Raw genomic sequence first — 23,072 nt, forward strand, 5'->3', positions numbered from 1 at the left:
TCTGCCTTTGAAGGCTTTGGTAGCCGGGTTGAGGGCGGGTGGACTCAGTTCAGTGAAACAGTGTTTTCGGTAAGAAGACACCAAGAACAGTCTGTAGATAGGTCTGGTAGATCAAGCCTGAAGTCCTGACAGGCAGGAGAATCAGGTATCCAAGGTCATCCTCAAATACATGAGTTCAAGATTAATGTACTGGGCTATATTGTCTCAAAGAAACAGGAAAAGAACAACTATGGCACCTCTTGAGAGAAAGTGTGTGTGTGTGTGTGTGTGTGTGTGTGTGTGTGTGTGTGTGTGTGTGTGTGTGTGTGTATGTGTGTGTGTGTGTGTGTAAGTAAGGAAACAGTTTTGTTTGCTGGCATTTTAAAACAAAACAAGTGCCATTCCATAACCAAAGTGATTTTATACTAAACCATTTTTCCAGTTGAGGGTTGAACACTGCCTCATGCTCAGGGGCCAGTGATGCCCCTCTTTCATGGCAGCAAGTACCTTCGTGACTCATGTTTGGGAACAATGAGAAATCTCTTCCAGTCAGTCACTCACCACAGCTCTGGATCCTCACCAGCACTTGTTTGCACACTCAGGGGCTACTAGGAATTGGTGAGTCCTCCCGATCAGTCAGCCATACTTCCTGTCTCGGGAAAGCAAACATCTGACCAGCTACCCCTAAGGCTGGAGGCCCAGATGAGAACAAGACTGGGCCTGGCTGGTCTCTAGGAGTCTGAGAGTTGCCAGTCTGGGTTGGAGCATGCATGACTCTGGGCTCAGTGAGTCACAATAAGTTACGTACATGTCACACCACTTTTCTCCAAAAGGATTTCATCTCTACATGACCAGAGCATTTTATAAATTGAGTAAATCTGTTGGGTTTCAAGTAGCGATGGCTTTGTTCCATATCAACAATTTTTTTTTCTTTGACACTCACTGTCACACAGGGTATGGCAGAGCAAGTGCTGGAGGCTAGTCCTTTAAACTTAATTCGGTGTCCTTCCCATAGTTCTGTGTCTCCCTCCAGCATGCCCTCCTTAAGTACCTGTGAGTTCCCAGCTCTCTAGAGCCTACGATATTTATTGCTGCCTGAAGTCCCAGAACTTCGTGTGAGTATGCGGCAAAGTCTCTGGTAGTCTAGAGTCCCCAGCATAGATGTCCACATCAGAGTTCTGCTTGTGAAGTGAAGTGAAGGGATTGGAGGTGTATAGACAGGAACCTCAAAATGCATATCTTTGCCTGCAGCTATATTCTCTTCCACAAAGCCGCACAGGCCAAACTGAGCTCTAGAGAGGCTGGGCACAGCTCTTGACTCTCCGTGGCTGGGCAGTCAGTGGCTCACGAACCAGATGGTGCCTCCTGTGGAACCCCATGTTGGCCCAACACTTTAAAGAATATGCTCTAATTAATTTTAAAAAAAAATTTTTTAACTTTTATAAGCCAAGCAGGATGGGAAGATGAGTCTGTGGGTATGTCTTAGGTGTAGGTTGTGCATAGGCCTGAATACCTGAGTTCAAGCCCCAGGACCACAGAGTGGCAGAAGAGACCAACTCTAAGAGTTTTCCTCTGACCACATGTGTTCTGTGGCACACTCCTGCCTGCAAACAGTCCTCATTTCCTAGGTAGAGGAGACTTTTACCTCTTCCATCAATGAGCAGTTTGAACCCAGATCTTTCCTTGCATAGGGATCTTGGTCCATTGTTCTATTTGTACATCTATTTATGCTTTCTTTGGAAGGTAAGTGGGATGCAGAGGCTCAGCCCCTCAGAATCGAATCCTTGCCCGTGTGGGCGGCCAGAAGGCGTACCAGTGCTGAACATGGCCTTGGGACCAAGCCAGTGAGGCCCGGACTCTGATCCAAGTTGAAATGACTGGAAACCTCACTCTGCTGTGAACTATGACATTCTGTTCCCTGCTTCTGTTGGGCTTTTCCCAGGACCTACTCCTCAGCACCACTCAGGCATAGCCCTAGCACTAGGCTAATTTCATTAATGGTTTACTCGTCAGAACTTGACAAGTGCAGGTAAGCACAAAGAATTCTACCTGTAACTCAGGAAACTGCATTTTATCTTATATGCCATTCAGTTTAGCAGCCGTGACTCTGCCCTCCATCATGTTGAACAGCATTCATTTTTGCAATTCCCTCCTCCCATAGACCATGTCTGTCAGATGATAGGAGTCATATACAAGAAGAGAGAAATTTCCCAATGTGGCACATGCCTTTAATCTCAGCACTTGAGAGGCAGGTGCAGGCAGATTTGTGGTTTCTAGGTCAGCCTGATCTACATAGCTACTTCTAGGAGAGCCAAAACGCGTACATACATTTAAGAGATCAGTATCCTGTGTAGTTCAGACAGTGGCATAATTAGGTAGCAGCTCATCTAACCAAAATGGATGTTATATAACAGTTCCTGTAACTAAGCATACAGGTCAATGCTAGAGATAATGCCCAGTTAGAATACATGATACCCTGGGTTCAAACCCAAAGCACCAGCAACAGAAAGGTTTTTTTGTTTTTTGTTTTTCAAGACAGGGTTTTTCTGTGTAGTTTTGGTGCCTGTCCTGGATCTTGCTCTACAGACCAAGCTGGCCTCGAACTCACAGAGATCCGCCTGCCTCTGCCTCCCGAGTGCTGGAATTAAAGGTGTGTGCCACCTTCGCCTGGCCAGAAAGTTTCTTTTGGTTTTAATTCCATAAATAATTGCAAGCTGAGCATAGTTCTGAACACCTGTTTTCCTAGCACACAGGAGGCTTTAGCAGGAATATCATAAATTTTAGGTCAGCCTGGGGTACATAGCAGAGCCCTGCAGAAGAGAAAAGGGAGTAGAAATATTTCCCTAGCAATATTACTGTGGTGCTGGCCATCGATCCAGTTTTAACTGCCACTGAGCCACTCCTCCAGGACCCTAGAATAACTTTAGAAACGGGTCCACTGCTCTGTCTCTCCTTTTGTTTGATTCCAGCCTCAGGAAGTTAAGCAAACATTTCTTCATTGTGTTCTCTGCACTTCCAGCCCTTGTCCCGCCGTAGGCACTTGACTGAAGTGACAGAATCCCATGGGAGGATGGGAAGATGAGAGAGGCAAGTCTAGTCAAGGGACTAGGTGTGAGGTGCAGTCCCCACTGCGAAGTTGAAGAGGTAGCTGACATACATAGGAAGACTTGCCCGCAGTGTCCCTTCAGGTCCCTTCATGAAAGTAAGGGGTTCAGGCTGGCCAGAATCCGGTCTCAACTGGCCAATGTCTGAGTTCAGTTAGAAGCAGCTCGTTCTTCAGCTCTGACTGCTGAAGGAGGTTGGACCCAGGATAGCATCTAGAGGACATGCTTGCAGGTGGGTTTTTAACTCCAATCCTGTAGCCCTGGGTCCTCACACCCTGTTTGGCTTCACTACAAACATTCATAATAGGTATGATGCCTGGGAAGCCCTTCCCAACATACTCACCCCTATCTGGGGTTGTCCCCATAGATTATTTAACTCTTTTTTGTTGTCTTGCTTTGGTAGCAATGACAAGATTCAATTGCTTTATTGAGGTATAATTGGCATGTAAGTTGTAATCATCTAGAATGTACAATATGGTACCTATGATGAAAGTATCATGAGCAAAGCTGAAAACAGTCATCGAACAGTTTCCAGTTTCCTTTTTTTAAACATAATTTCTTTATTGATTCTTGGGGAATTTCACATCATGCACCCCAATTACGCTCATCTCCCAGTGACCCCATATCTGCCCTTCACCCTTGCAGTATCCCCCCCCAAAAAAGAAATTAAAAACAATATTAACGCCAAACAAACAAAAAAACACCTCTTTACTCCTCTGTCTTTCCTGTCTCCCCAACACCCCTTCATTCATTTTGGCAGCTGCAGTGTGTCACCCAGTATACTCTTGTCCAATCAGCTTTACTTGCAAGTCTGGTTGAAGGCCTCTAGTTTCTTTGATCCGTCATCACTGGGTATCTCATGGCTGCCCCAAGTCATAGAGTTCCTACAGGTATGGTTCCACGGGACCAGTCCCTTCACCTGCTCAAGCAGGTCGTAGATGGGTGTAGATGTTAGGGCAGGTCAACCCAAGGCACTGGATGTGGGCCTGGGTAGTAGCTGAGTTGGTCAGTCCAGGCCATGGGGGCTGCCCCCTTCCGGTGAGGAGCAGAGCCAGCTCTCCTACACCCATGCCATCAGGGCCAGTTCTCCCATGCCCATGGTGAGGGGGTGGGGCCATCTCTCTCGAGTGTCTGCAATGGGCACCTCTCTTGCTGCAGTGTCCAGAGGGGCAGGGCCAACAAAGGGCAGGGCCGGCTAAGCATGCCCCCTCTGATTTCACCACAAATGGCTCCTATGGCCAGTGTTGTAACACGGGCCACAGACATAACACGGACTGCAGCTGCAGCAGGACCATGGGTCCAGACTTGGCCCTCTGCAGTAGCTTGGGCCTGGATGACACCATGGCTCCTGGTGGCAGCGCAGGCCACTCAGATCATCATGGTTCTGGTGGGGGATCAGCACTTGGGACACCAACAAGGCCCCAGGTTGCAGCCCAGATCCCAGGCTTCCATGTGGCCTTTGGTGGCAACACTGGCCTCCAACTTCAACGCAGAGCCCCTCCAGCTGCGGTAGGACCACAGACCCAGACATGGTCACCACTGCCCCAGGTGGCAGCACAGGCCACTTAGATTGGCATGGCCCCAGCAGCACCGTGGCCTGTGGACACCACCATGGCCCCAAGTGGCAGCCCAGACCTCAGACATCTACATGGTCTTCAATGGTAAGCAGAAGCCACGGACATTAGTACAGACCCTAGCTGCAGTAGAGCCACAGGATCATTTAACTCATAAGTGCTCAACACCTTGTGAAAATATACCATAGTTACCCATGCATTTTGCTAAGGGTTCTAAACTGTGAAATGCATGTTTTAAGCCATGAAGGGATTTAATAAAGGTGCAAGTTTGTGTACTCACAGGAGGACATGGAGTACAGAAGGTGCCCTAAACCACTGAAGGAGATGCAGGGGATGAACTCCACGTGCTGTACAATCTGCCGATTTAAACACCATGCAGTGGTCTTTGGCAGAGTCTTAGACTGATTTCTATATTCTCCATACAATGCTGTATCCACTAGAACTTGTAGCTAGAGTTTTCCTGCCTGGCCCACAGTCAGGACAAATCTCTCTCACCTGCCAGTCCCACAGCCATCAGACCCAACCAAGTAAACACAGAGACTTCATTGCTTACAAACTGTATGGCCGTGGCAGGCTTCTTGCTAACTGTTCTTACAGCTTAAATTAATCCATTTCTATAAATCTATACCTTGCCACGTGGCTCGTGGCTTACCGGCATCTTCACATGCTGTTTGTCATCATGGCGCTTGGCAGTGTCTCTGACTCAGCCTTCCACTTCCCAGCTTTATTCTCCTCCTTGTCCCGCCTATACTTCCTGCCTGGCCACTGGCCAATCAGTGATTTATTTATTGACCAATCAGAGCAACACATTTGCCATACAGAACATCCCACAGCACTCCCCCCCCCCTTTTTTTCCCTATTTCCCCACAACATTGCCTGTCCCAAGCAACTGCCACTGATATTCCTGTGTGGATTGCCTATTCTATCTATTCTGGAGTCATGGTATGTTGTTCTTTGTGTCTGCCTTATTTCACTAAGTTTCTTAATGTTAAACATGTTACACTTTGTTTATTTTTATTTCTGAATAATACCCATTACATAGATAGATTACATTGCATATATATCCAGTCATTGACTGGTGGGCATTTGGGTTGTTTACACCTTGGGGTCACCATGAATAAAGTTTGCATTGGTGTGCTTTTGTGTTGGTTTTTGTACATATATTTGCTTTGTGCATATATTATATCTCATGTAAAGAACAGAATCTATCTTCTCCCTTAAGGGTTAATCCAGAGTGGCAGGCCAGGGACCTGACTAGGAACCACCCTAGGAAAACAGGTTCCCCTGATATACTACTTTTCCTTGCCAGAATTCCCATCCCAGTACAGCCTCTAAGAGCCCCAAGAGTTCATTAGGGTCTGCCCACTTGCCTAAAGAAGAGCTATCCTTTTCTTACTTCTGCTTTTCCCTTCTAGATGCTGGCCAGAGCCTATGCATGCTTACACTCTAACCAATGCCCTGGGCTTCCTTACTCTTTCCAAAGCTCTCCTCCTGCCCTGCTCCCAGTGGCTGGCCTCCTCCAAGTTCTTTCTCCATTCTCCATGTCCAGGCAGCCACCTGCCTGCCCTGGGGTTTGCCTCAGACTTTTGAGTCCGTTCTTTTTCTTCAAGCTTTCACTTGTGTCTATTCTTAAATTCTTTTATTAATGACTCAGAGCCCCAAGAGCTGACACATTTCCCAGGTGTCATGTGGTGGTTCTGCTGGGACTCCCCAGTATTGCTGAGTCACAATGGAACTTTGTGTTTAATATTTTGAAGAACTACCAGACCACTTCCTAAAGGTCAGCTGGTGGTGTGGGGGGCTGGTTGGCTGTTGTTTTAATGCCAAAGAATCTGGTTTGTTTGGGAAACAACTTCTAGAACTCTTTCTGGGTTCTTAAAGATATAGTTAATGGCATTTAAAACAACAAAACAAAACAGACATTTATGACACTCCCCAAGTGCAGTTAAAAACTGAAGATACTAAATTTGCGTTCTGGCCTTTTACTTAATTGCACAGGAAACTGCAGTTCATAAGCATCCTAATAGTTTAATGACTACATTATACTATTATTATACTATACTGTAAATATACCATATTTTCTCTCATGTTAAACATTTAGCATTTTTTCAAATTTTCATTTATTCTATAATAAACTTGTTTATTGATAAATATTTTTATTCTGGAATATTTACTTAAGAGTTTTGAAAGTATAGTACAAAGAATATGAACACTAGGAAAACTTACTTATGTCTGTGAATTTCTTTTTTAAAATATATGACAGTTTGAAACTGGAAAGACGGCTCAGTGGATAAGAACACTGACTGCTCTTCCAGAGGACCCATGTTCAATTTCTAGCACCCACATGGTGACTTTCAACATCTATAATTTGAGTTCCAAAAGATCAGATGCCCGCTTCTGACCTCCTTGGGCACTGAGCATACACGTGGTCACAGACATGCATGCAGGGGTGGGGGGGGAAATAACAAAAACAAAAACACCCATTTTAAAAGTTCTTTGAAAATGCATGACAATTTATAGTTTTATCCCCAGGGTTCATTTCCTCTCAAAAGCACTGGTTTTTCTTCTTTAAAACTTGAAGTTGAGGAGCTGAAGAGATGGCTCAGAGGTTAAGAGCACGGGCTGCTCTTCCAGAGGTCCTGAGTTCAATTCCCAGCAACCACATGGTGGCTCACAACCATCTGTAATGAGATCTGGTGCCCTCTTCTGGCCTGCAGGCACACACGCAGGCAGAATACTGTATACATAATAAATAAATCTTAAAAAAAAAAAATTTGAAAGTTAAGAAAAAAAATTTTTTTTAAGCTAGATGTGGTAATCACAGCACTTGAGAGGTAGTGACAGGCTGATATCTTGAGTTGGAGACTAGCCTGGTCTACATAGCAAGTTGTAGGACCATCAAGGGCTACACAGAGAAACCCTGTTTTGAAAAACCAAAAAAAGAAAAAAGAAAAGAAAACTTCAATTTCAAGGGAAAATGTATTAAAAGTGTAGCAGCATGTATAGAAAATGCTTATGTTGCTAAGACTGTGAGTGTGACAGTGTGATGACAGTTATGATGTAGATTTTCACAATGTGAATCCTTGTGTCAGACATCGCACACTGGACATCTTTGGCATTTCAAAAGTCCCCACTGTGTACCTGCACCCCCATCCCCACCTACATGTGAAAAACCATTCTGCTTCCTCTGCTGAAAATCCAGTCCCTGACATCAAAAGCCATACAGGCCAGGCGGTGGTGGCGCACACCTTTAATCCCAGCACTCGGGAGGCAGAGCCAGGCGGATCTCTGTGAGTTCGAGGCCAGCCTGGGCTACCAAGTGAGTTCCAGGAGAGGCGCAAAGCTACACAGAGAAACCCTGTCTCAAAAAAACAAAAAACAAAAAAAAAAAAAAAAAAAAAAAAAAAGCCATACAGAAAAATTACCAAAACCCAGAAAAACCAACTTTCTAACTCAGTGTGCAAAGATGCTTCCTATTGGGCCTGGGGAGATGCTCAGTGGGGAAAGGACTTGCCTGGCAACCTGAGTTCCATCCACGGGACTCACATGAAGGAGAGAGCCAACTCCCCAACATCTCTGACCACCACGTGTGCTGTGGTACCCACACTCACAGAAATAACTTTTTAAAGTCTTAAATCGCAGTGAACCGTGGCACTGCTGGCTCCCTGAGTTTTCAATTACTTGTGCTTCTGGAAGCCTGAGGCACGTGCTTTGCAAAGGCAGGTGTGCTTATTCCGGTGTCCCCAGTTAGGTTGGAGAAAGCAGGAACCCCCATGATTTTTTAAATCCCAGGATTTAAGGTCAGGTCTGAGGTCAGTACACCATCCTTGGGTCCAGTATCTCTTCTCTGGAAACCAATGAGGCATCTCTTAGCATCTTGCTCCTATCCCTAGTGCATTATCAGACCTGACTGGAGAGGATGCCATGCCGAAATGCTCTACAGCAACAACATTAACCCAAGGTAAGATCATCACTGAATTCAAGGCTCCTACTCCTGACTTTGTGTAGGTGGTGAGTGCCCTCTCCACACTCCCCATCTCAGCCTAGATAGAAGGACATTCTTCTCAACTCTGGAAAAGCAATCTCAGAACAGACCTGAGATATTCCCTCAGCTCTCCTTCCTGGACCTAATTCTCTGCTCTTCCCTTTATGTGGATCCTAAAGTACACAGAATAAGTGACTTTACCACTAATTTAAGTGAATTGGGCTCTTTGGGTAGGCACTTTGTTCTCTGATGTGAACAAGGTTTTTGCCTTATTCATTGGATAATTCATTTATTCATTGCCTTTGGAAGATTCTGGGAGCAGATTGCTGTTCTCAACACTATCCCCAAATTTCACCTCAACCCAGGACGTATTTCTGCTTTTCAAGGCCACCCTGAGGTAGGGCAGAGTGAGCGTCACTGTCCTCTGCCTGAGACTCAGGGAGGTTGAATAACTGACCCAGGTTTAGTGGCAAATTAACTCCAATGTCCTCCTGCCCTTTCGTGTCCCTGCTGTGTGTACAAGCTCTCAGATTGTGACAGCCTAGTGCAGAAAGTCATAGGCTTTGAGAACAGAAGATTCCAGGTGGGGTCTGGTTTCAGTCTTAATGGGAATTTAGACACATTATTGCCTTTGATTCTGCTTAAGTAAGTCAGCACAGTGCCCACTCTATAGGTATAACTACAGAATCCCAGCCAGCAGGGCGTCTGCTCCACTTTCTTACCTGCCACGACAAATGCTTAATCTCAGCCTCCATTACTGTGTAGTCATAGACCTTCGATTTCACTCAGACTTTTATAATTTCATTTGCCTTTTTCTTCATAGTGATGAAATGGATTCTTAGCTATTGAGAAGTCAATCCCCCACTTTGGGATCTTGCTTCCTTCCCCTGGAGCAGAGTCTAAGCAAGCATTAGGCCCACATTGTCAGGTCTAAGGCAGATGAAATCTATTTAGAAGGTATAATCTAAACACCAAGTCAAACAAGACTTCGTTTCTCAGAAGAACCTGTGCTCCTGGGCGCTCCACGGCCTGCTTCATTGTGTCTCGTGGCCGATGAAAGTTTCTGTTTTGTTAATGTTGGGGTGGAAGCCAGATGATAATAACTTGATTATTGTCCCCACCGACCATGGTTTTTTAGGATGTGAAGGTTATGACCAGGACATTAAGGCTTGTCAAAGACATGTCAGTAACTATGGATGTACCTCAGGGGGTAGCTCATCTCAGGCCTTCCAGAATTGTATTCTTCAACAAAACTGGGGGAGAAGGGCTCAAGGCCGAATTTCATGAAAGCAGGATACAGCGGCAAAGCATCACGCGTTTGTGCGGCCTTCTTCTCAACCACCACTGCTCCCATCCAGATCAGAAGAGAGCGGCAGAGCTGTGGGGGTCCTCATGGCCCCAGGGAGGTCCAGTGCGCCCACGGAAGAGCCCTTCCTTTCTCCTGCAGGATGTTCACTGCGGTTCAGATCTTGAGGGCATAGGGTGGTGACTAGGGAGCTCCTGCAGCCCCGGGAGAAAACAGGGTCCTGTGGTTCCTGGGAGACCCGGAGCAGCACAAGGAGCAGCTCCAAGCCTCAGAAAGCCTTCCTTTGCAGGCTCCATCGCACTGTCTCCTCTGAGAAAGGGTCCCCTTTCCAAGGAAAAGCCATAGCACAGAAGCCCTGGCATCACATCCAGCGATCAGCTGGGCTTGTTCAAGAGAGGAGCCATTCTCCTAAGCTCTGCTGGCGTGTTCAGACCCCAAGGTCCAGTCACTACTACTTAAAAGTTTGCACAGGTAATGTCTAGACAGTTCATCACCACATTGGTCCTGAACTTGGAAATACTCTCAACAATGGGAGAGGGAGTCGGGATTGATTTCTAATTCCTAGATAGGTGACAGACATGTCATAGCATCCCAGCAAGTACGACTTGGTTCATGGAGTTTAGAAAGGGCTGGTTTTGCCTGTCCCGAGACATGCTTCTCTACCGCTTTCCTGGTCTTGTCATTACTTGGTGCCTGCTCTGCTCTGTTGTTGGCCTGGCCCTGAACAGGGAGAGGAGGCCCTGTAGGAGTTATACCACTGTTATGGTCACAGCCTGAAGCCCTTGAAAGTTTGAAGTATGTCTTAATCAGTGAAATGTTTAGGGGACACTTAGTCTAGCTGTATGTACTGATGAATGGGGGTATGCGTGTCATCATTTTTAAATATTTTGAAATATTCATAAATTCTTATAATATGTTGTTATCAAACTGGACCCCAATTCCCTTCTCTCCAGTACTTCCTCTGCCTTTCACACTTTTCCCTCCCAATTTAAAGTGAGTTCACTTAGTGCATAGATGTGGGACCATGGGTAGTCTTTCAAGCCAACAATCCCTGAAGAAAACTGACTCTCCCTTCCCCCAGAAGTCATTAATTGCCAATAGTTTCTCAGGGGTGTCAGTATTTTTAATTCCGTTATAAGAGTAAAATTTTTTTCCCAACTGTAACACTTGCTGCATTTCCACTTTTCACCACAAGGTGTCAATAGACCATGCAGAAGAGCAGTTGAATTCTCTTGGCAGCAGAGAGTACCTCTGCTATTCCTCCAGGAGTCCCTGAGTGAAATTCTCCTACAATTTCCTTTCTCTACCACCCCCGCTCTTTCCACCTGTCTGTCTTTGTAGTCTCAACTGTTTCACACCAAAAATCTCACCAAGGCTTCCTCCCCTAGGGTAGGAGAGCAGTGGCTGGAATCTGTACTTACTATGAGCCTGACCGTGATCTAAAGGTTGACTGAAGCCACTGGGTTTAATTATCAAGGCAACTGTGGGTGCAGCCATGAGTTATCATGACGAGGAAGCTGCATAAGGAGAGTTAGATTGCAATAGTAGTCCCACTATCGGGGTTTTTCCTGCATGCCCCAGAGGTGAAGCCTTAGCTACCTTCCCTTCCATGTCTTTAAAGAATCCCATAAAAATGCCTTTTATCCTCTCCAGCCCATGACTCGAACCAATGGCTGGCCTTGCATCTTTCCGCAAGTGCAGACAAGCAAATGGGAAGCATGGCTATTCCTGAAAGAGTACATTCCAATCGACCAAAGGATGCCTGAACCTAGGATGTCAGCCCTTGGGGGAAGCCTGTCCTTTTAATGGCTCTCATTGGCCTATCCCAGGGGCTGGCTTTCCTACTCTTGGACTTTGACTATAAGCACTTTGGTACTGTGCCCATCAAGTGAACAACTCAGCAGGCACTGAGGAGACTTCCTGTGAGTAGTGTACAGTGTGGATACACTGGACAAGGGAGGTGCTAGCTCTGAGTGGGAGAGAGATGGTGTCAGATTTCATTATGCTACCCAGAGAGGTGCACAATTTAAAGCTCAAAGTGTGTGTGTGTGTGTGTGTGTGTGTGTGTGTGTGTGTGTGTGTGTGCATGTGTGTTCATGTATGTGATACTGGACATTGAACTGAAGGCCTTGCGAATGCTGGAGAATAGAGCTCTACCACTGAACTACATCCCGGCTCTTTCCTCTTTGTATCATTTTATTCTGAGACAGGGTCTTGTTAAATCGTCCAGGCTGCCATGAACTTGCTGCTCAGGCAGCCCTTGAACTTGATCCTCCTGCCTCCGCCTTCCAAGTAGGTGGCGCAGGTCTATGATGGCAGACCCAGTTCTGTTTAACACTTTTGAACCATGGGTGATCTTAGTGGAGTGACATCACAAATAACTACTGTACAGCTGGATGCTTTTTTTCTCAGTGACAGCCTAACTGGTTGCCAGGGGGGTAGTGCTGCCTTCCCAGAGGTCTGTGCATGCCAGTGGGGCATGTTCACTATTACTGTCTATTTTTTACTTTTATAAACTTTGTTATTTAAAAAAATTGTAATTAAATAAAAATATCATACACCAAAATTAACTAGACCAAAGTCTGTACAACTCAGTGAACACTTAGTATAGGCATTTGGAACAGAAGCTGTTGAACTGCACACTAAATCTTACACTTTCAATATTGAATATATTTTATGTACTTTTCTATAACCAAACCAAAAAATAAAAAATAAGCCCATAGCAGAATTAGAACTAGAAAGTTCTTTCACAACCGTGCCCATCAGCTACATTCAATCATTCTTCCTCCCTTGCATTTAGGAATGTATATTAGGAATAGATATGTCTTATTCTCATTCTCTTTTCTTCATGTTATTCTGTACCTACATGCATATTTGTTCGCATCTGTAAATATATTATGGATTCCACATATGAAAATGTATGACCTCACTTAATATTATACAATCTAAGTCCATTTGTTTTTACTTGGAGCTGAGTAGTGTTCCATTTCACATGTATCTCAAATTTTCAATATCCAATTATTTTTGAAATAACTATTCAGTATACCTAGGCATTGGGGAAATGCCTAATTAAAATTACTCTGAGATCCCACCTTACCCCAGTCACAGTGGATATCATCACCAAATATGACAACAAATGGTGGTGGGGGGGGGGGTGTTGTGAAGAGGAAAGGAACTGTCACTCATTGTTGGTGGGAGTGCAAATAAATATAACCACTGTGGAAAACCGTTGGGAGATTTCTCAAAAAATTAAAAATACAACTACCATATGGTACAATTTCACTTCCAGGTATATACCCAGAGAACTGCATACCCTACCACGGTGATATTTGTGCTCCCATGTTTATTGCTTCTCTACACCATGGCAAGAAAATGGATCCATATATATATATATATATGTGGATACATATATGGATATATATATATATATATATATATATATATATATATATACACTAAGTGTTTTCTTAGGGCAAACCATTCAGCAGACAAATACTCCCATTTTATAGATGGGAAAATGGATAACTGGATCCAACCCTCAGAGCACCATATGCCCACTTGCAGTCTTCTCTGCTCTGTCGGATTCCCAAGCCCTGGTATTTGGAGCAGACCCCTCCAGTCTGGGAAGCTGGCTTGGGCGTCTCGTTTAAAAAGATGATAATAATAATAGTAATAATAATAATAAATAATGATGATGATAATAATACCTCTGCGGTTTGAGGTGGGACTGAAGAGGTGGGCAAGAACAGCCAGCTGGGACCGCGATGACGTAGTGAGCCAAGCCGACACTTCCTCATCACCAAGTCACTCTCAGATCGAATCCCATCTGCCCCCCACCCCCAACCCTTTCTGCGACCTGCCCAGATGCCCTAGGGCTCTTGTCAGAAGGCTACAATTAAACAAAGGGCCACGCCCCCTCCCGAAGCGCAGGCAACGCAGCGAGGACCGCCCTGTCGACAGCAGGTTTCTGAGCAGATGCAGAAATGGGCCCGCAGCTGCCGCTGAGCACACCAGCGCGCTGTTTTCTAATTCTCTCTCCCTGCTAAGTGCTGATTACCCGGCTCTGCCTGCTCGCCCCCCCCCCCCAACCCCTCCCCCGCCCCGATCCTTCCAACCACCTGACTTTAGCCAGTGGGGCACTCAGAGAACAGAGCAGCTGGCAGGGCGCACTTCCGGCAAAGGCCTAGCGGGGCAGCAGATGCGAAGCACTGATTATTCCGGGGGGCGGGCTGCGCCAGAGACCTGCATTTGCACTTCAAAGGGGTCTGGCCCCAGTGCCCCGCTCTGGGGACCCAGCCTTGTTCTGGGGAAAATCAAGTTGCTTTGAGTGAGTTACCCACCCCCTTCCTAACAGGGGGCGGGTTTAAACAACCCCTAGAAGTTAATGCCCACTCGCTAGACATCCCCAGGGACCCTCCCGTGTGTCTAGCAGCTCTCCGCTTCAGAGTATGTTTCCATCTGGACACTCACAGGGCCACAGCAGACCTAGCTCTGTTTACACTGGCTGTCTTTTTTTTCTTTGTAAAAGCAGTCTCACTATGCAGCCCAGGCTTTCCTTGCACTCTTAGAGATCCTTCTGCGCCCACCTGTCAAGCGCTAGAATTAAAAGGCCAGTACCACCAGGCTGCCTCTATCTCGATCCTTTCAATATCCCTTGTTAGGGTTTGGATTCTCTGTGTGTCCCTACAAGATCCTAGTCCCTAAGCACCTCAGAGTGTGGCCTTATTTGCCAATATGGTCATTGTAGATGTGATTGGTTAAGATAAGTAGACCATAGCCATGTGAAGCCAGGAGTTTGGAGAGTTGTAGTCACAAGGCGAAGACACCTGGGGTTCTGAAAGTGAGGAAGGATGCCCTCACCCCCATGCCCCAGCAGCTTTGTGAGGGTGTCTTGGATTCCTGGCCCCTACAATCTTGAGAGAACAAACTTCAGGTAGGGCAGCCAAGTTTGTAGTATATCTGGTGGCCTGGGGAAAAAATAGATCCCTGGAAAGTAAAGAAGTTCTTGGCTTATTTCATTGAAGAGGAAACTGAGGCTGGAACTGCCTGGTCTCCTTGTCATCAGAGAGAGAGAGAGAGAGAGAGAGGTAAGGACTGTGTTCACATACCACCTATCTAGGCAGTTTCTAGTCCTCGCTATAAAATGACTCAACCAGGGAGCTGTCTTTTGTTAGTTGGAATGACCAGCCCTGACTGTCCCTCCTCTACCCATTCTGCATCCTCTCCATCCGTGACACACACACACACACACACACACACACACACACACACACACACACACACTGAAGCTTACAGCAATTAAGGTTGACCGGGGCCCTGAAGTCATGTAATGAAATGGAAGGCGCTGGGCTCTAGCCAGCTCCCCTCCTCCCCTCTGCTCCTGTCGGAGGGCGCAGTAAGCCAGGGTTATAATTATATGTGTTTGTGTCTTAGCCAGACAGCTAATTCTGAGGATAGGATCCTGGAGCTCATCCTCCTGCCTCACCTCAGCAAATACCAATTTAATTTGGGAGCCTTTTGCATTGTAGAGTGTTTGGAAATTCAAAAGAAATCAGCACAAAAGGAATTAGATTCTTACAGCCCGCAGACAGGAAAGCTGTGTTCTTCCTTGTGTCTGAGTCGACAGGAGGCACCTATCCCACAGGAACAGGGCCTGCTGCCGCTTTCGTCTCCACCTCAGCAACACACCACCCCCCCCCCCCCCCCCCCCCCCCCCCCCCCCCCGCCTTTAGAAGCTTCTGTGACATAGTTTCCCCATATCCCTGTGCCTCAGCTGGGAGGATCTGATCATGTATGTTCTGTGACACAGCAAGAGTAGCCAGGCTCAAAACCCAAGGGTAAGTGTCCCCAGCTCCACTCCAGGCCCTCAGCTCTTCCTACTTCCGAAGACGCCCCCTTTTCACAAATGCTGGGATTCTCCTTGCAGGGACCGAACCCAAATTTTGGATAAGTCCTGACCTGACCCTCTCTCTGTCAGCTAGCTGGCAACATGGCTGGTGATGTTACCAGAGTGTTTAGGGTCCTGAGCCCCGGCAGCCCCGCTAAATAAGGCTGGGTCTCTCATCCCAACACACCAAGTTAAAGACAAGTAACAATACTGAAGAGTAGAAAAAGGAAGTTTATTCAATGTTGTCACACTGGGAAGAGCAAAGGGGTCAATGACCTCCAAATCTGCCTTTTAGTTTCTTACTGTGAGGTTTAGATTTAAATAAAATGTAAGAGGTATGCATAATTAAGGAAGCTTGGTCAGGGCGACCAAGTCCTCCGTCAGCAGCCTGAGGAGTTCCTTTTTAGAGACTCCCCCACTTAGACAAGGCTGGATCTTGGCTTTGCTGGAGAAAAAAATGTCACGATGAACCAGTGTGAAGCTGATTTCAAGTTTCTCGAGTACATTTTTAACAGAGATTGGAAGCATGGGGGTTTATAGACAGAGAGGTGCTGGGGGAAAGAGTAAGATCAACAGAGGCGTGGGTGTGGGTTTCTCAAGGAAGAGGCCCACTGCAAGGGTCCCAGTGATGGCAGTACATAGGAGTTTGGAAGCTTTTGGAATGTCATGTTCAATGGGTCCCGAAGTGACCCCGCCTCCCCTTAGCTCTGTTTTTCGTGATTGAGATCACATATAGGGCGGCTCTCAGGATGTCTGGAATTGGACTATAATCTGACATAATAAAACTGAGAGCCGCTGGGGCTGCACAAGGGAGTTTGAACACGTCCTTTTCAGTAAAGGGGTTTCTGGTGCAGTCTAGAAATCTGCCGCTCTACAGAAGGGAAGAGAGCAGGGCCTTCGGCAAAGGTTGACTATGTTTGAATTCTTGTTTCTCAACTGGCAGGAGGCGTCAACTAGACTCTGGGTTCCTTTCCTGTCCCACGTCCCCGTAATTTTCCCTGTCTTCCTGTTCGGCTCGCCATCTGTATTAGTTTGCTCTCTATTGCTGTGATAAACACCACAAGTAAAACCAACTTGGGGAAGAGTTTATTTAAGCTTTGAATGAAAAAAAAAGAAAGAAAGAAAGAGGAAAAGAAAGGAACAGGAAAGGACATGACTGCTCCCAGGTATGGTGGAGGAGAAGGTTTATTATAAATATGTGGGAGATGATAGTAACCGGCGCTGGTTACCGCGTGGAAAGGTCACGGTCACGACAGAACTCAGTGGTAATTTTAGGGCTTTATTAGAAGGGAAAGGCGGGGTGTGGTGTGGGCGTGGGGGGTGGGCAGCCAGGCCTGGTGGGGGAAGGAAGGGGGAGCAGAGCAGAGAGAGAACACAGAGAGAGCGTGTGGGGGTCCGTGTCCAGCTTTTTAAGGCACAGATTGCGTAACCACGTAGTAGCCAGCGCCCGCTGATGACATAAGGCATAAGACACAAGACCTCCAGCTGTGCATGTACAGGATCCTAACAGGAGAGCCTAGCCAGAGGCAGGGACAAGGACATCTGGGACAAGTCCAGACTGCGCTGGGGGGAGGGGAAGGGAGAGGGAAGAGAGGGAAACTGGGTGCAGCAGCCGGGAGGCCCAAAATATAAAGAGAGTGGGCAGCCAAAATGGTTGGGTTATATATGGAAGAGCAGTCCAGCCCACCGGGCTGAAGAAGTTTAGGGTAAGGGGTGGGGTATGCCAGCTGTACCCCGTAACAGGTAGAGACTGAGGGGTGCAGGGAGAACCTGCTGGCCAGGCCTGCTTTGATATGTTAAATAAGCACCTCAGCCATTTGTCCCAGGGTTGAAACCTACGAAGCTTGTCCTTCCAGCTCATAATTCACCCCTCAGGGAAACTAGGGCAGGAACTCAAGGCAGGCACAGAAGCAGGAACCACGGGGAAAGCTGCTTACCAGCTCACTGGCTCATATTTGACTAGCTTTCTTACACAGCCAGGCCTACCTAGTAAATCAGTGTGGATGTGTATATGTGTATAGGTGTGGATGTGTGTAGGTGTAGACGAATTTCTAAATGGTCTTATTAAATAAAAAACACAGAGTCAAATATAGGGGTGAAAGCCTTAGAGAGATCAGGGAAATAGGAATAGCCACCAGCCAACCTTACCTCACCAGCTCTGCAGCTTCCAAAAACGTACCACTTCCTGTCTACCCACACCTTTATATGCCTTGCTTTTCTGCTCTCTCATTGGCTCTTAGCCCAGCTACCTCACTTCCTTGTTACTGTCTGTCTGTACTGACCTCCAGGTCTCTATGGTTGGTACTGGGATTAAAGGCGACACTTGGCTCTGTTCCCTAGCGTGGCTTTGAACACACAGAGACCCTGCCTGCTAAGTGATTGGATTAAGGGCATGTGCTGCCTGACTTTGTTTATTAAACATTAAAATGGCAGGCCTTTTCTCCCTGATCTCTAGGCAAGCTTTATTTATCAAAGCACAAATAAAATATCACCACATTTCAGCACAAATAAAATATCATCATATATAGGTGTGGATGTATGCATGCATGTGGCATGTGAGCATACATGTGTGTAAGTGTGGATGTATATATGCATGTAGGTATATGTGTGTGTAGATATGGATGTGCATATTGTGCCTGTAGGTATACATGTATATAGATGTGGATGTTGTCTTAGTGAGGGTTTATGTTGCTGTGAAGAGACACCATGACCACGGCAACTTTTATAAAAGAAAACATTTAATTGAGAGGGCTCAATTACAGTTCCAGAAGTTCAGTCCATTATCGTCATGATAGGTAGCATGGTGGCATGAAGGTAGATGAGGTGCTGGAGTAGCTGAGGCAGGCAACAGGAGGTCAACTGAGATACTCAGCAGTATCCTGAGCATAGGAAACCCAAAGCCTGCCCCTAGAGTGAGTGACATACTTCCTCCAACAAAGTCACTCAGCCTATTAGTGCCACTCCCTGTGAGATTATGGGGATCAATTACATTCAAACCACTTATGTGAGTGTAGATATAAGAGTCTGGAGGGTGTTTCCACATAGGAAACATACCTCATTTCTCATGACTTTCATTTCACCCCACCTTCAAGAGGGCTCCACCATGTCTGCTCAAGAAGCTGACCTAGGATGCACTCAGCACAGCCACGAGGATCCCTGCACACTTTCCACACACATCAAAATATGCATGCACTACCTCCTCTTCTACTTCGGTTTTCAACATTAAGACAGCTAGAAGGAACCCTATTGACTTTCATCACATGTGTGCGTATGTGGACATGGGGTATCTGTGGGCAAGGAGTGATTTGAAAACAGGGTTTTCTTTTCCTTGTGTGGCTGGACCCTTGGCAATTTGTAATAAGGAAAATCCCTGCCTGGCTATGACACATCAAAACTGTCCTGTGGGACTGTGCCCAAGACTCCCATTTCCTTGGTGACCAGATGGCAGGGAGCAGAGGCAGGGCTTTGGACTGGGGACCTGACTTGGTTTTCTCTATAGTTTGTGTCTCTCTGTGATGCCAGCTCCCATTCAGAGCTGGCCAGTTGGCATGGATGTGGCCCCTTCTGCTTGCTAAGTTGGTCTTTGGGGCCCAGCCAGGTGGACACCGGAGCCAACATTTCCCTGGAAAGCATTTAACTCCACAGGGTAGGGCTGGGACCTGTCTGACGGTGCCGTTGAAGTTGCCGGTGGCTGAGGTGCTCCATCCACAATGGGCCGGGCCTTCACTGTCCACAGAGTGGAGGCTTGGAGAGACATCCTTGGGGTTCCTCTATGTGGTAGTTTGTTCCTCCAGGGTGGTGGAGTTGAAAGTCCAGCAGGGCAGGTTAAGACCCTAGCTCCAGTGTGGTGTTTCTCAGAACATGGTGGCCCAGGAGTACTTCAGGCCACTCTGCTGAGTATGGGGGATGGGGAGGAAAACTAAGTGACTTTGAACACCATTGGACATTGCCTTTACATTCTTCCCTCCTTCACTGTGCACAGACTCAATTCTATTGGCCAGCAAGGGAGCAGGCCTGGCACTGTGGCTCAACCACAGGACTGGATCAGCAAGGTCAGCTGACCTCTCTTTACATAGAAAATGGACAGAGGGCCCAAAAGCAAGTGAGAGAGAGGCTTGGGCAATCCCCCAGCCTCAGCCAGACAGCATTCATCATCTCTTTTGGTGAATGTCGACAGTGGTCCCCAGACACACACACACCCCTGCTGAGCTGGAGAGTTCCACTTGGACTGGGAACTCCTGGCTGTGTCTTGCACTTGATGTGGCCCTGTAGCCCAAGAGGGTACTATCACAGCAACAAGTGATGCAGGCATATTGTCCTGTTAGTTTTAGATGAGGAATTTGATTTGCCTCACCTGCCACAGATTACAAATTCTGTCATGAGCTCCTTAGCTCTCAATTAGCTGCAACCGAGGCAATTGGAGCACATGCGTGTGTGTGTGTGTGTGTGTGTGTGTGTGTGTGTGTGTGTGTGTGTGTGTGTGTGAATGCATGTGGGTATGCTCAGGCTGGTACTATGTGATAGAGCTAAAACACCAGAGCAGAAAGGGAAGCTGTGCTCAGGGTGGTGGTGAGTGAGGGTTCGGACTGTCTCCCTTTTGGTACTCTGAGTCACGGGCTGCTCCTGTGAGGTAGGTCACTAACTCGCACCTCCCACCCCAGCAAATTCCTCTTTGTTCCTTTTTTTCTCCCTCCTATACCCACCCTCTCGCCCAGAGCCTTGTCCCCAACAAACCAGTGTTCTAGAATTGAGAGCAGAGGAGAAAAGGACTGCAGGATGCTGGAACTCAGAACAGCTGTTCCCACAGGGCAGAGTCTCGGCAGCCCAGGGAGCATCGGGGTAGCAGGGCTTCAGCAGTGATGGGATGCCAACAAACACCAGTGGTTGTACGAACACTTAGAGGTGGTGCTGTTAACAATAATAGTGATACTTTAGAGAACATTTATCACATTTAATTGTCCAACCACCCTCTAAGAGTCACAGAGAGGTTAAGTAACTCACATCACACTGCTCAGCACCAGGGGAGTCTAGAGGTGAGTGTAGCCAACCCAGACTCTGCAGTTAATCACTGCATCATGGGTTGGGGTTCAGAGAAGAGTCTAGGATTTGAAGGGCAGACTAGGGTCTTTCAGATGATGATTAAGAGAAATCCTTCAGGAAACCTTCTGAATCCAATGGTTGTTTTCTATGACATATGTTAGATTCCCCAAAATAGGAAGACATTAGAAACTGCGAAAGGGCTGAACTTCTGAGATAGGTGGGAGCCACTGAAAGGTTTGAAGAGAAAAGGCGGGATGGGAGGAGCTTTAGAGGCATACACCTCTTAACAGCAGTGGGTTAATGGGTTAGAATAGTGGCAGAGAATGAGTGAAGGTGACCTGGATTACAGTTAACCAGCCTCTTTGACCTTGAAACCAGCCAGACATCTGAACCTTGTTTTTGTTTCTCTACTAAAGAGGGGGCTGTATTTCCAAGAGTCTAGGATATCTGGAATGTTCTTTGACTCCTTGATAGCCTCAGATTGGCCAATCGATGCAGGGACGAGAGGGATGAGCTTTAAGGAATGGGCCTACAGGACCCGGGGTCTGACTGGATCGGGAAGATGAGAGAGTGGGGAGTTAACTGCACTTGCTTCCAAAGTGCAAGGCAAGGCTTGTAGAACAGAGCTGTGCAAGAGTATGGACCGTACAACAGGCTGAACAAACACCTTCCTAGTGTGACTAATGCCTCCCCAGCCAACAATAGCAACAATATGTATGGATAAATTCCTTTAAGCCCAACATTTCATTGTCAAATTACCCAATGAAGGCGGGGGTAAATCTCAGTGGTAGATTGTGTATGCAAGGACCTGGGATTCTTCCCCAGCACTTAAATCATTTTTTTTTTTTAAATTTACTTAACCTAGAAATACTCAAAGAAGCTGTGTTGACTTCAACATCACCGAAAAGATCATACCTCTTAACAAGACTTCTGCTTTCAGGCATGGAAGAACACGTGATGCTTGAAGCTTTCCAAAGGCTATCAGGTGCTTGAGCTTGCTTCAGATGGAAGGCAGGTGAGGTTATAGGTTACCCAGGTGGGGACTGGGATGGGATGGCAGCACAGGACACAGCCGTCAGAGGAGAGCCGCAGGTCCCCTCACTAGGCAGATGTCTCAAGAGAAAGGATTTGAGGAGACATCCAAGCTGAGATTTGCCTTTTTTCTGTACCAATGGCCTTCCACATCCCTTCAGACACATCGCTGTCTACATAGCCAGCATGTACCACCTGGCTTAGGACCCTGCTGTAAAACCTGTTTGCTTGGAGAATGCAAACTCTCTTAGAAGAAAGGATTCTTGTGTTGTTTGATTTTTTTGAGACAAGGCTCACCGTGCAGACCTAGCTGGCCTTGAACTCCACTTGCCTCTGTGTAGCATGAATCTTAGAGAGTCTTATAAATAAAATCAAACCCGAGGCCAGTTATTGGGGTGAACACTGGATGGTCAGAGAGACAGAACAAGCCACAGCTATCTCACCTTGCCAATTCCTCAGCTCGTCCTGTTCCCTCAGACTGGAAGCCTCTGAGTCCTCATCCAAAATGAATCTCAGCTGAACTGTGTTGCTCCCAAGCCTGAATGCTTAACCAGGCCAAATGCTTAACCAGCCAAATGCTTCCAGTTTCTGGTCCTCACGCCTTATAAACCTTTCTGCTTTCTACCACCACTCCCTGGGATTAAAGGCTGCTTTCTGGGATTAAAGGCGTGAGTCACCATGCCTGGCTGTTTCCAATGCGGCCTTGAACTCACAGAGACCCAGAGGGATTTCTGTCTCTGGAATGCTAGGATTAAAGGCGTGTGCTAACATTTTCTAGCCTAAGTATCTTGTGGCTTTTCTGTCCTCTGACCCCAGATAAGTTTATCAAGGTACACAATATTTTGGGGAACACAATACCACCACACCTCTGCTTCCCGAGTGCTGGGAGTGGTGGCACATGCCCCCCCTTGATCTGAGCACTCAGGAAGCAGAGGCAGGCAACACCTGGGCTGGGGAGAAACCTGGGACACAGAATGACCTTCTAGAATTGATGGACTGAGCGCGTGCAGCTGAAAGATGCTCAGGTAGGCTCACGGACTGGTCAGCCTCCCTCCTCACACATGGTGTGGCCAGAGTTTAGGACATTTGGATAACAACATCTGCTGCAACCGTGTGCTGGCTGTGCATGCTGGGCAAAGCCCAGGTCTGCGCTGCAGTCGTCAGA

This window comes from Peromyscus californicus, unplaced genomic scaffold (genome assembly GCF_007827085.1).
Source record: "Peromyscus californicus insignis strain IS unplaced genomic scaffold, ASM782708v3 Scaffold_23__1_contigs__length_62951481, whole genome shotgun sequence".
Taxonomy (NCBI): domain Eukaryota; kingdom Metazoa; phylum Chordata; class Mammalia; order Rodentia; family Cricetidae; genus Peromyscus; species Peromyscus californicus.